This window comes from Sphaeramia orbicularis, chromosome 22, assembly GCF_902148855.1.
Source record: "Sphaeramia orbicularis chromosome 22, fSphaOr1.1, whole genome shotgun sequence".
Lineage (NCBI taxonomy): Eukaryota > Metazoa > Chordata > Actinopteri > Kurtiformes > Apogonidae > Sphaeramia > Sphaeramia orbicularis.
Genome location: NC_043978.1, coordinates 10,948,720 through 10,964,142, shown reverse-complemented (window position 1 = coordinate 10,964,142; position 15,423 = coordinate 10,948,720). Strand labels below are relative to the sequence as shown.

At 37.1% G+C, this 15,423-nt stretch overlaps 1 pseudogene; it reads left to right on the top strand.

The window, feature by feature from the left end:
- The first annotated feature begins 697 nt into the window (after positions 1-697).
- LOC115413930 (calpain-3-like) lies at positions 698-13,723 on the top strand (annotated as a pseudogene).
- The last annotated feature ends 1,700 nt before the right edge of the window (positions 13,724-15,423 follow it).

Here is a 15,423-nt window from a genome sequence, read left to right as displayed (position 1 = left end):
TCATTTAAAATCATAGTCATGGATAAAAATAAATATTGAGAGAAATTAAGTCAAAAACATCTGAGTCATTTTGGAAACAAAGATAATTTAAACCAAACTAACCAATGCAATGATATTTATCCCATAATATAAAACTATATTCTGACAGTAGTCATTATTGTTTTGTATCCCAGAGCCCTGTTAGAACAGAAACACCTGAATTGAATGCGTCCACATACTTTTGTCCATTTGTGTGTGACTTATGCAGTAATGCTATGATGCTATGGATATAATAACATAAAATAATGGTGTTGGTAACATTAGCTGCTGTGGTTGTGCTGAGGCTGCTCGATGCTGAGCTCCATTGACACCAGGTTTAAAGGGCTTGAATGCCTTCTGCTGAGGCAGGCCATCTACTCACCTCTCTTTACATGCCCTCTGGCGTGGCCCACTGGCCTTTGTGTCACCCAACAATGATGGTACCGGGTCGCCACGGCCCCGGGACCGCCATTGTTTGGTTTCGTCCAATGGGAACGCAACAAATAGACGTTTACGTGATGTGTGGGTTGGCGTGCATATGTGTGCATATGGAAATGCAAAGGTGAATGCATGTGGAGCGAACGTCTCTTTCACACCGAGGTTTTGCATCTGTTCTGTGACGAAGGGGAGGGAGCACACAAAGAAAGAGCCAATCACACATTAGCTGTTTGGATTTATGCCAGGGCTTTTAGGCTTGTAAGACTTTAGTACAAGCTGCAAAAGGTTAGTTTTTTTTTAACAAAAAAAGAGGGGAAAAAGGCGGCTGAGACGAAATGCCCTACACACCGTCTGGCTTCTTCTGTGACCGGTTGATCCGGGAACGAGAAAGGAGAGACGGGGAAGGATCTTTGAACAAACCGCTGCGATTCAACGGCCAGGACTACAACACCCTGAGGCAGGAGTGCAGTCAGAGGAAGAGCCTGTTCGAGGATGACTCCTTCCCGGCCACAGTGGAGTCTCTGGGCTTCAAGGAGCTGGGACACAAGTCCAACAAGGTCAAGAACATCGTCTGGAAGAGGCCCAAGGTAGGAGGGGGTCGGACCGCGGACAGGCAGGGGGGAGGTGGGCCGGTGGGGTACGGGTTCACCTTACGACCCTCTGGGGTTCAAATACTCACTGTGGTTATATTTGGACCGATGGGAGTCACTAAACCTTCATGTAGAGACAACCAGTGCATCTCCAACTTCCTCTTTGGGTGTAATATTCCAATCAGACACATGAGGCTGAACTTTAACTTCATGTTTGTTTGTTGCTGTTGCAGGAAATCTGTGAAAACCCTCAGTTTATTGTTGGAGGAGCCAGTAGGACAGACATCTGCCAGGGAGATCTGGGTAAATGTTGCTTTTTTTTTGGACATTTTCAGCCACATTTTCCTCTGTTTATGACTTTGGTTCACTCAGATTACTTGGAATTTGTAAAGTTCTGTTCAGTGGAAGTGATTATGTTCTGGACAAATGACATGCATTCAGTGGACAGAAGTGAAAACACCGCTCTAACAGCAGTATTAGCTCTTCTCTGGTGCATTATTTGGTCTGTTCTTAGACACATGTGTGGACTTTGCATCAGTTGTGTTTGCTTCAGGTATGTGGACATGCAGCTCAGTGTTTGGTAGAACATCTCATCCATCCCATCCATCCCTGCACACGGCCTCTCGGTCTGCAGCGGCCTCCCTATATTGTGCTTACTCTTTTGGAAGGGAATCCGACCAGCAGCATTTCTCATTGTTGTCCCGTCCAGGCTGCAAAAAAGGGGAGCACAGGGACAAAAGTCCTGGCAGACCCTGTTAAATGTTCCCTGTTGAAAACCTTACATTGTTGTACACCTGGACAATCAGAAAACACCGCCGTCAGCACTCAGGCTTTTCCTCCAGCAAAACAGAGCGCGTCCATCAGAGGAGTTCCTGTCGGCCTTTGTTTTTGTTTTAAGTCAAAGCACAATCGGTGAGGTGTGTGTGTGTTCTTTACGTAACGGTTTCACGATTGAATGAAGCTCAGGTGATCAGTGATGGAAAGTAACTGCATACTTTTACTCAGATACTACAGTTACCTACAGGTTTATATGGTCTATGTCGACATCTGACAGCTTTAGTCCAAGTCAGACTCAGCTTCATTTGTCAGTTTCACCATATGTACAAGTTACACAGAAAACTGAAATGAATAAACTCTAAAGCCTACGACACCACAAGGAACAGTAGAAATAGAAAGTAGAATATTACTATAAGCATATAACTATAAACATACAATATAACTATAAACATATAACTATAAACATACAATAGAACTATAAACATGTAACTATAAACATACAATATAACTATAAACATGTAACTATAAACATACAATATAACTATAAACATATAGCTATAAACATACAATATAACTATAAACAATAGCTATAAACACACAATATAACTGTAAACATTTAACTATAAACATACAATATAACTATAAACATATAACTATAAATATACAGTATAACTATAAACATATACTATAAATATACAGTATAACTATAAACATATAACTATAAATATGCAACTATAAACATACAATTTAACTATAAACATACAATATGACTATATTCATACAATGTAACTATAAACCAACAATCTAACTATATACATACAATATGCTATAAATTATACAATGTAGCTGTAAACATACAATATGATTATAAACACAATATGACAATAGTCATACAATGTAACTATAAACATGCAATATATTTATAAACATACAATGTAACTATGAACATACAATAAAACGATAAACAGTTCCATTTATAGAATAGTTCTATTTTAGTTTAGTTCTATTTTAGATCAGTTCCATTTATAGATCAGTTCTGTTCAGATTCATTCTATTTTAGATCAGTTCTGTTCAGATCAGTTCTATTTTAGATCAGTGCTATTTCAGATCAGTTCTGTTCAGATCAGTTTTGTTCAGATCAGTTCTGTTCAGATCAGTTCTATTTTAGATCAGTTCTATTTTAGATCATTTCTGTTCAGATCAGTTCTATTTTAGATCATTTCTGTTCAGATCAGTTCTTTTCAGATCTGTTCTATTTCAGATCAGTTCTGTTCAGATCTGTTCTATTTCAGATCAGTTCTGTTCAGATCAGTTCTGTTCAGATCAGTTCCATCTGTCTGATCTGTGTAATGGTCTTCCTTCCAGGTGACTGCTGGCTGCTGGCTGCCATCGCCTGCCTCACCCTGAATGAGAAGCTCCTGTACAGAGTGGTTCCTCAGGAGCAGAGCTTCTCTGAGAGCTACGCTGGCATCTTCCACTTCCAGGTCTGAACCCGCCCTCATGTACTGTAGAGTCCAGACAAAACACACCAAACACAGACACACACTACAACTCTCATCCCTGTCTCCTCTAGTTCTGGCGCTATGGAGACTGGGTGGACGTCGTCATTGACGACCGCATCCCCACCTTCAACAACCAGCTGGTGTTCACCAAGTCAGCGGAGGAACGAGTTCTGGAGCGCTCTGCTGGAGAAGGCCTACGCCAAGTGAGTCAGCGTTCTGTCCTACACTGCATCATGACCTTTAGTTTATTTACACTTTATTTCAGGGACGTACAAGCTGCTGTTCTAATTGTGTGTCTTAATAGAGTATTTTTAAGGGTTAGTCTATACATGAAATAAAAGCCTCCAATATTAGATCTGTAGTAACATGGTGATCCCAGCTTTTCCCAGTTTATTCAAGTCTGTGCAACCTTTACATTTCAGTCACAGAAAAAATAAATCCTGAGATTTTTCAGAGGAACACTCATCTAAAATGTCAGACACTAAATGGTTAAATTCTTCTTCATTCCATGGTTCCACACACTTTAAACCTCCTCATTTCTTTTACATGGACTAAAATATACTAAAACTAGTGCATTCAAGATGTGGTTGTTTTTATGTTGGGGAGAGCTGACTTATGGGAAAAGATCTTCCACCTCCTAGACTTCATCATCATCAATACCGAGGGTGGGATGTGAAAAGGGGGGTTTTCTAAATGTACATTTTGACCCTGAGGGGCAACACCCTGGTCCCCCAGCACAGATATTGTTGTATATTCATGCATGTTGTACCACATTTGTCCAGCAGTCACCGCCAAAGCGTAATGTTAACCTGTTGTTCGAAGTGTAAGCAACATGATTCTGGGCAGAGCAACATGATTGTAAGGCTGTTGAATTCCACAACTACTAATGGGTGCTTCTATGAAACTGGGTTTATTTTAGTATCTGGCACTTTTCCAGCTTTTTAGATCCAATAATGAAAGGTAAATGTAGACATATTTCCCCTCAGGATGGACCTAATGATGACCTCAGATAACTGCAATAAAATTATACTCTTGCTCTGATCCATCCCATGATTAATGAATTTTTAATCAAATGTTGGGTCCAAAAATAGGACCCAAATATGGACATTAAATCTCTCTAGGTGTCAGTGCACTAGATGTGAAAACGTGTGTAAATGGTTTCTATAGACTAAATAAAGACACTGTGTTAAATGTGTCAATCCCAGTGGTTTTTTTCTAATCCACACATGTGGGTTTTTCATCAGTCTCAGTCTCATTCCAGGTTTGGTGTAGAACCCATTGTGTCCACTTGTGTTACATGCAGAACCTGCCCAGTTAAACATATATAAATTGCAAATGATTTTACAACAGCGGTCATTTTTGTGAAACACTCTGTCTTGAACAATTAGTTCAATTCTGAAAATGTACCTGTGAGAGAACAAAGATATAAAAAAAAAAATAGTAGCACGTAATTTTTGTGTCCTTTTGATCGTGTTACATGCAGATTTTTGTGTTAAATATAATGTAAAATAATATAAAAATATGTTTTATCTGAAAAATAGTTTCTCTTTTATCTCAGTAAGTATTTATTTTTAAAGCAGAACCAAAGTGCTTCCAAACTTGCTTCATAACATTAGTCTGGTTTGAATTTTTAGCCCCATGTCCTGTTTTTAGGACCAGTTTCATAGAAGAACCCTAATATCTCCCAAAATATTGGTGCTATCAGCTTGCTGTTTTTGTTATTCTGTTCCTTGAGCAAAAATACAAAAGTATGCCAAACTGCAGCAGTCATCTGTACAGACACACACACACACACACACACACACACACACACACACACACACACACACACACACATACACACATACAGAGTCCACTTCCCTTTTAAAATAGAAGATGTCATGACACTTAACATCAGCCTCTTTCTCCCACTGGGCTCTACTAACCCTCCTCTTCCTCTAACTCTTTGTCTTTCCTCCTCCTCCTCCTCGTCTCTCCCGTGGAGGCTTCACGGCTCCTACGAGGCCCTGAAGGGAGGAAACACCACCGAGGCCATGGAGGACTTCACCGGAGGAGTCACTGAGTTCTACGAGATGAAGGAGGCGCCCAAGGAGCTTTACAAGATCATGAAGAAAGCTCTGCAGAGAGGATCGCTCATGGGCTGTTCCATCGACGTGAGTCACACACACATCTGGGATTTAACAACTAGGGCTGTGTATCAGCAAGAATCTGGTGATATGATACAAATCACAATACTAGGATCACAATACAGTATTTCACGATTTATCACAATACTGTTAAAAATACAGTTTTTTTGTTTGTTTCTTTTTTTTAAAATGATTTTTTCCTTGAAGAATTGAATTACACCCGAAATCTGCACAAATACTAAACACATTTTTATTTGATCCCAACAGGATCTAATGCTATATCACAAAATGTTCCTGTGTTAAAACTGAAATGATGTTTTCCAGACATTACAGTTTAAGATCCTGTTCAAAAGTTCATATTCTATTAGTTCGGAACTAACATCAGAACATTATTTTAGTTCAATCCCAACAAAGGAACTAACATTATTTAATAAAAGAGTGTTAAATAATAATAAATAAAATATAACAAAAAAGAAAATCGAAAAACAATAATGAACCTTCACCATATCTGCATTTGAATAGTTATCTAAAAATATCGATACAGTACTTTTTAGCTTACCAGCCGACAGGCCGTAAGTTATTGTCGTCATGTGGTGTCCGGCGTCGTCTGTCGTCTGTTACAAAATTTCAATCGTCTTCTTCTCTGAAACTACAATTCCGATTGACTTCAAACTTGGTATACAGCTTCTTTATGATGATGTCAACAAAAGTTAGAGAAATTATTTGGATCCAGATCTGATTCTGGATTTGGTGCCACTTTGAAAATGTCCCCATTATAAGAGACAGGAAGTGGATCGATGCAATAACTCAGTAAATATAAATGATATCCAGTGTAAATTTCTACAGTCCAGCCCTGATGGGGAGATGGCCAAAACATAATGGCCACATGCTGATCAGGATCTTCTTCTGGATCCGGGAACTTACGGAAAATTTAACATGGGCTCTTATGGGGAAAAAATTTCAATTGTCTTCTCTCAAACTCCAGTTCTGATTGACTTCAAACTTGGTATACAGCTTCTGTATGATGATGTCAACACGAAGTATTGAAATTATTTCAATCTGGATCTGATTCTGGATTTGGTGCGACTTTGAAAAAATTTTCCCATTATAAGAGATAGGAAGTGGATTGATCCAATAAATCACTAAGTATCAATGATATCAAGATGGAATTTGAATTTTTACAGATCTGATTGGAATATGACCAAACATGGGCCATTTCTGTAATATAATAAATACACAGAACTGGGTGATAATAAATGGCATCTGGATACATTTCCCAAAGCTTTTAATTTGGCTGGTAAGCTATAGGGACATTGGTCCTATTTTTAATATCGATACAGTATTGTGATAAGAAATATTGCGATATATTGCGGAACCAATCTTTTCTTACACCCCTATAAACCGCAAGTCAGAAAATATCCCATCTGTGGCATCCCTTCAGTATTATGACGATGGGTTATGATAGTTTATGGTTAATTTGACACTAAAACAAATACACCACATGGACAAAAGTATTTGGACATTATTCTGTTGGTGTTTGTATTTGTTATTTTTCTTTTTTGCACTATTGTGTTTGTTTCCTGATCTGTGTCAGCGTTTATGTTTTATCCATACTGTTAGTCTCTATTTTTGCATTAGTGTAGTTTCTTAGAAAAACAGGGACAAGATCTGCAAATTAATAACAGCTACAAGTCACACATTCATCCCATTTTGCATTTCATTTGCGTATAATAAGACCTGTGTATATTGTACCCGTCAAGTAAATTCACATAAAAATAATCACCGCTTAAATCTCTAGAAATGTCCTATTTCAGACTGGATAACTATTAAACTAAGTAATAAACGAAGAAATATAGAACTGAACATCAAATTAACAACTAAACAGGTTTAAATATAACACCATATGGACAAAAGTATGTGGACACTTTGAATTCAGGTGTTTCTTTTCTAAGAAAACAATAATGACTAATGTTGGAATATAGTTTTATATTATGGGATAAATATGATTGCATTGGTTAGTTTGGTTTAAATTCTTATCTTTGTTTCCAAAATGACTCAGAGATGGTTTTTCTTAATTTCTCTCACCATTGATTTTTTTAAATCATGATTTTAAATGTTCTTCCTCTAAATTTCTAAAATATTTTTCCTGCTCTGACTGTAAATAATGATTTTCTACCACATGTAACCATCTGCTTTCACATCTCACTGAGGAAGAAAAATCTACCATTAAACTTTAAGTAAATATTGATGTTTCTAAACTATTTGGACATAAATATTGGGACACATGTCTACAGCTGTAAGATGTCCTGTTCATGAGGATATGACAAATAAACATCAATATTTCCTTAAAGTTGCATGGTAGATTTTTCTTCCTCAGTGAGATGTGAAGAAAGTAGATGGTTAGTTCATTTTCATGTGTTTTTGTTTTCTCTATAATTAGGTTCCATTTCACTCCATTCCCTTTTGTTTTTCTTTCATCTTCAGGCTCTTGTTCCTGCTCGATACGAGACCAGAACTGTGACGGGACTGGTGAAGGGCCACGCCTACTCTGTGACGGCGGTGGAGGAGGTAAGAACAGACGCAAAACTAAGATACTAAACAACTTAAAAAATGACAGCTGAGAGATAAATGATGTGAAAGAGGCAATACTTCCTAAAAGACGCAGTAGGGTGAAAATGGAAACAAGATTAATAATGTGAAACATGTAGAAGATGCAACAATATGGAAACAGTTAACCCTTTAACCCCTAAGTATTATTATTATTAGTAGTAGTAGTCATAGTAGTAGTGCATTAGTACTTACTTATATTACTTATTAATTGTTGTTACGACTACTAATACTATTATCACTTTATTATAATATTTATCCAGTGATTATTAAATTATATATTAGGCGCCATCAAAATTAATGCAGATTAGTCCATCATCGTGATTAATCTGATAAAAAAATGTTAACTCCATAAACCCATCTGCAGAATGACTGTGATCATCTCCTCCAACACATCTGGGTCAGTTTGTCCCAGTAGAGTTAGCGTTAATACACATGATCACATGGTCAGCTGATCCGGTAGTGACAGGCAGCAGAACCAACCCATAAAGATGGAAGAGTGGAAACAGCACGTTGGTCCTCTGGATGGAAATATGAGGACAAAAAACCCAGGACGGAACAGTTGGGTACAGCTGTTTAGTTTGAAGTTTTATTGAAACTGTTGAAGGTGTTTAATAAACACGTTAAGTGCACATTTATTCCCTTCTTTCTTAGTAAATGGTCGGTGCACAGGACTTTTCCACACTTTTATGGTGCCCAAAGCGCTTTACAAAGCCTCCCACTCACCCAGTCACACACACACACACACACACACACACTCATACACCAGTAGGCGGCTGTCAAGCCCAACTGGGACCCCACTAGGGTTCAGTGTCTTGCCCAGGGACACTGCGACATGTGGACAGTTGGATGCAGGATTCGAACCGACAACCCGCTCTACCAACTGAGCCACAACCACCTTGAGTCTGTTTGCTGATGCAAAACGAAATGCAATTAATATAGATTAAAAATGAATTATATTTAATCGTGATTAATCCACAGCAACCCTGTGATTAATCTGATTAAAAATTTTAGTTGTTTGGCAGCACTAAAAATATATACGTACATATTGCATATTATAACATAATTACATATTTATTATTGTTAGTACTTCATTATTTAGCGTTTCTACTGCTATATATAATTACCTGTTTTTTTTACTACTGTTTTTATAACTACTGTTATTACTATTTTTTTATACTATTTCTTGTATCTTGTAATATTACTTATATGTATATATTTGTTTTTGTGCTGATACTGGAATTTAAATTTCCTGAAGGATCAATAAAGTTCAATTTTATCTAATCTAATCTAATCTTACTTTATCTAATCAAATCTAACCTAACCTAACTTAATCTAATCTAATCTAATGTAATCTAATCAAACCTAACCTCATCTAACCTAACCTAATCTAACCTAACTTAATCTAATGTAATGTAATCTAATCTAATCTAATTTTATCTAATCTAACCTAACCTAACTTAATCTAATCTAATCTAATCTAATCTAATTTTATCTAATCTAATCTAATCTAATCTTACTTTATCTAATCGAATCTAACCTAATTAATCTAATCTAATCTAATCTAATCTAATCAAACCTAACCTCATCTAACCTAACTTAATCTAATGTAATCTAATCTAATGTAATCTAATCAAACCTAACCTCATCTAACCTAACCTAATATATCTAGTCTAATCGAATCGAATCGAATCGAATCTAATTTTATCTAATCTAACCTAACTTAATCTAATCTAATCTAACCTAATCTAATCTAATCTAATTTTATCTAATCTAATCTAATCTAATCTAATCTAATCTAATCTAATCTAACCTTATCTAATCTAATCTAATCTAATTTTATCTAATCTAATCTAATCTAATCTAATCTAACTTTATCTAATCTAATCTAATCTAATCTAGTCTAACCTAACCTAACTCAATCTAATCTAATCTAATCTAATCTAATCCAACTTTACCTTACTTTACCCTACCTTACTTACCTCACCTCATTTTATCCATCATTAATCCTGACCCCACATGATGACATAGATTTAATCCTAGTAACGTTCGTAGCTGTTTTATTGCAGGTTTAATGTAACAACAGCAGCTGTTTGATGAAGATCCACTTTAATAATGAACGGAAACAGGAGAAGAAACACAAATCACCTGTTTTTCCTTCTGTTGTTTCAGTGTAAAGCGTCTCAACACAAGGAGTCCAAGGTCCGTCTGGTGAGACTGAGGAACCCGTGGGGTCAGGTGGAGTGGAACGGCCCCTGGAGCGACAAGTACGAGCACCCCGACACCTGAACGCAACCTGCTCTGTTTAAGTCATTCTGCAGTTTTATAGGAATGTGTGTGTGTGATTCTGTCTGTGTTTGATGGACAGTTCTAAGGAATGGGCCACGCTGTCCAAGGCCGAGAAGGAGAAACTACAGCATCAGAACGCAGAGGACGGAGAGTTCTGGTAGGTCCAACGGTTTGCACCAGGTTAATCCAACGGGTCGAACTTTAGTCCCAGAAAAACTACAGCTGAGCGATAAATGATGGGAAATTCTATCATCATGTTATAAAAGAACAGAATTATGTAAAAGAAGCAACAAGATGGAAACAGGAAGAAGACAAAGTAACAAATAAAGCAAGATTTAAGAGACATATGAAGACATGTCAGCAAAACACACCTTTATGAAATGAAACAGATTTATTATATAGTCACATAATAACAAAAGTTAACTCAGGACACTTTTCCTATAGAGTTCATTCAGTTCAGTCACTTTGTTTCATTTTTGTCTCATTTTTTGTTCTATCTGCACTTTATTTGTTCAGGTTTGTTGACCTTCATCCATTTAAAACAACAAAAAACAGAATCCAGGGCCTGACATTTGTAAAAATATTTGGGAAATGAAGCCAGTTCGGATTCTGACCAGAGCTGGATGAAATCAGTTATGAGTTTATTTTCAGGACATTTTCAGATCAGATAGATCCTTGAATAATTCACATTATATAATTCTCCTCCTCCTTCTTCTCCTCCTTCTCCTTGTTGTTGTTTTTCTTCTTCTCCTTTTTCTTCTTCTCCACCTTGTTTTTCTTCTTTTTCTTCTTCTTCTCCTTCTTCTTCTTCTTCTTCCTCCTTGTTTTTCTTCTTTTTTCTTCTTCTTCTTCCTTTCTTCTTCTTCTTCTTCTTCTCTCTCTCTTGTTTTTTTTTTTTCTTCTTTTCTTCTTCTTCTCCTTCTCTTCTTCTCCTCCTGTTTTTCATCTTTTTCTCTCCTTCTTCTCTTCTTCTCCTTCTCCTTCTTCTCATTGTTGTTTTTTTCTTCTTTCATCTTCTTTCTTCTTCTTCTCCTTGTTTTTCTTCTTTTCCCCCTTCTTCTCTTTTTTGTTTTTCTTCACCTTCTTCTTCCTTCTTCTCCTTGTTTTTTTATCTTGTTCTTCTTGCTCCTCTCCTTGTTGTTGTTGTTGTTGTTCTTCTTCTTCTCCTTTTTCCTCGTTCTTCTTTTTCTTCTTGTTCTCCTCCTTGTTCTCCTCCTTGTTGTTTTTCTTTTTCTTTGCCTTCTTCTCCTCCTTCTTGTTCTTCTTCTCCTTCTCGTTCTTCTTCTTCTTGTTCTTCTCCTTCTTCTTGTTCTCCTTGTTGTTCTTCTTCTTGTTCTTCTCCTTCTTCTTTTTCAGGATGTCATTCGAGGACTTCAAGAAGAACTACACTAAGATTGAGATCTGCAACCTGACCCCTGACGCCCTGGAGGACGACAAGATCCACAAGTGGACGGTTTCTGTGAACGAAGGCCGGTGGGTGAGGGGCTGCTCGGCCGGAGGATGCAGGAACTACCCAGGTACCACGGAGAGTCCAGAACCGTCTGATGATCCAGAACGGCCTCTGAACTCTGACCTTAGGTCTTCTCATTGTTTGTTACATGAGTAATGTCATAAAAAAAACATCCATATTTTATGGACGTGAGGGTTAATTTGGATAAAACATCTGATTTTAATTATCCAATATTACAGCTTTTTGCTAAAATCCACTCAAAACCAAATTGAATTTTCATCATTACTTTTGTTGTATTTTCTGCTCATTTTCCTTCAATAACTTCATGTCAACCGTATAAACCAGTTTTACAGGCTTATCTTGTACATTAGAACAAACAATAAGGTTTATTGTTAAATATAGATTATATTTATGACTTTTAGTAGGTTTAGACAGTGTTTTTCAACCTTGGGGTCGGGACCCCATGTGGGGTCGCCTGGAATTCAAATGGGGTCACCTGAAATTTGTAGCAATTGATAAGAATAAAAATGAAAAACTTACTTATTAAAATATACGGTGAGTATAGAGAGACAATCCCAATCCATAAAAGACATGACAAACTGAAGCTGAAACTGCAGCACTGTGGTTCTGTTTATCTGTCAAATGTTCATTGTGGTCAGTTTCAGATGCTGCAGCTCTTTCATAATTCATAGTTTGAGTTCTTGTTTGTTCAGTATTAATTGTCAGCCTTGTAAATCCAAACTGGACTGACTGTACATATCCTGACCAAGGAAAATAAAATTCTCCCTTTGTGCAGTAATCTACACCTGGCTTTTCTGCCTCCATCTATAATAATATCCATGATATAGACTAAATGTCCTCTAAAATTAATGTTTATGTGCAACATAGTATAGCAAACTATTACATGATCAAAAACTAATTAATTTTAGGTAAAAAAAAAAAAATAAAGGCTCCGTTTGAATGTCTGGGGTCACCAGAAATTTGTGAAGTTAAAATGGGATCACAAGCCAAAAAACTGGGAACCACTGGTTTAGACGGTGTTTCCACGTTCACTACAGAGCCTCTGAGTGTCCAACTGTAACTGTAACTTTACACCAATTATCTCCATGTATTGATAGGATTAGTGGATCAACAGGTATTAAACAGTTTAGATCAATAGATGGTTTTGGTTTTTGAGGGTTAACAGAATAAATACAGATTCTGGATGTTATGAAACTATTAACTCTCTTCATTTGTCAAGTATTTTGTTCATTTTCTCCTCAGTTTAGAAGTATTTGTTCACTTTTATTCCATATTTCGAAGTTTTTTGGTTCATTTTTTCCTTATTTTTCAAGTACTTTGCTCAGTTTTTGTGCATTTTATCTTATGAATAATTGGGGTATTTTACACCAATTATTTACATGTATTGATGGGATGAATGGAAGAACATCTATTAAACAGTTTAGATCAGTAGATGGTTTTAGTTACTGGTGGATGTTTTGGATCTTTGCCAATTTACCATCAGTGTAATAGTGTTATGAATTATCAGTACATCACAAAATGAAGATGGAATCTTTAACCAAACGCTATATCACAGTGATTTCACATGAAATGAGAAAATAAGCAAACAAAAAAACAGGTCTCTTACTATAAAGCGATCCCGTTCACTCTGGTTTCTTCTTCCTAAACGTCCTGCAGACACTTTCTGGACGAACCCTCAGTACCGCCTCCTCCGTACTGGAGGAGGATGACGACCCCGAGGACAACGAGGTCGGATGTACATTTGTGGTCGCTCTGATGCAGAAGAACAGACGGAAAGAACGTAAGATGGGCGCCAACCTCTTCACCATTGGATTCGCAATTTATGAGGTGAAGACGCTCATTTACACCTTAAAAAAAGACACAGAATCAAGTTTCAAGGTTCATTCAATAGAAAATATTGACTGAAATATAGTGTTTTATTTGAAGTTACATATAGAGAATAATAGTCCAGGGAGCTCAGGATGAAGATGTTTTCCAATCCAATCCAATTTTATTTTTAAAGCACTTCAAAACAACCACAGTGGACCAAAGTACTGTACAGAAGATTAAAAGCACAATACAAATTAATAAAAGCATTAAAAACATTAAGATCAATAAAATAAAATAAAACAAGTTAAAATATAAAACAGAAACAAAATGTCCACATTGCATGATGTCAAAGGCCAAGGAGAACAGGTGGGCTTTAAGAAGAAATTTAAAAATGGGCAAGTAGGAAGCCGTGTGATCTACAGAGGCAGGTTGGTCCACAGTCTGGGACCAGCAGCAGCAAAAGCCAGATCTCCTCGTAGGTTGCACGTTGGTCTGGAAACCATCAACAGCAGCTGATCTGAGAGAGCGAGTGGGAGTGTATGTGTGAAGGAGCTCAGAGAGGTAGGGCGGTGCAAGACCATGGAAGGTTTTAAAAACAACTAAAAGTATTTTAAAATGGATTCTAAAATGGACAGGCAACCAATGGAGCGACGCTAAAACCAGAGAAATGTGCACATATTTATGAGTGCCAGTTAAAAGACGCGCAGCGGCATTTTGCACTCTTCGAAGACAAGCGATGGAAGATCCTCTAATCCTCAAAAACAAAGCATTACAATAGTCCAGCCCAGTGGTGATGAAGGACACCGTCTCAAAGTGGTGCTCTGGGATGACTGGCTTCACTTTGGCCAGCTGCCATAAGTGAAAGAAGCCTGACTTCACAACTACAGTCTAGTGGGAAAACACATTCATCCTGTACTCCCTGGATTATTATTCTTTTATGGATTATAACATCGTCTAGTGACTAGATGATGTTAATCCGTCTCCCTGGTAGCAATTTTGTATCATGAAACCAAGACGGAAGAAAATGTCTTTTGAAAGTATTGAAGGATGTTAAAGCTGTGTATGATGTTCATCACAAGTTTTTCAGCAAACATGTAAAACCTGAGTCATAGCCTAAGTATCATGAATCTGGGCACTTTCAGAAATTTGTCACGACATGCTTTGTGGGAAGTGGAGCTTTACGCAGCCGCATTATGGCTGCAGCGGCAACAAACAAGGAAACAGCTTCATTACCTCTTGTTACTGCAGCTGCAGCTGCGTGGAGCTCTGCTTCCCACAATGCACGTCGCGACAAATTTCCAAAAATGCCTGAGTGACCTCCCGGCTCTGTTTGTAAACAAATGGACTGTTTATGGTAGAGTACACTTCGAAATTGTTCACCATGAGGGAAGAGATTCAGGTGAGTAATCCGGGAAAGACTTTCGGATTCATGATACTTAGGATATGACTGGGGTTTGACAGATTTGATTAAAAAGTGGTGACGAAAGCAATATGCTGCTTTAAAATGTCATGTAATGTAAAAGTAATGTAACTATTAATCAACAAACAAAACAAGTTAACCTTCTGGTATCTAGGTGAGCATATTATGCACACTTTACACTTCATGTCATATTTTTTGAACAATTTGTTTTAGGTCAGAATTCAAAAGTTGTTCATTTTTGCATGATTTGTAAAATTCTGAAAACCTTTTGAATTTACTCTTTTTCATGAACATCTACATGATCAGCTAATTAATATGGGGGGAAATACATGATTTATACCAAAAAATGCAAAATACAGAGGATAATATATAATTA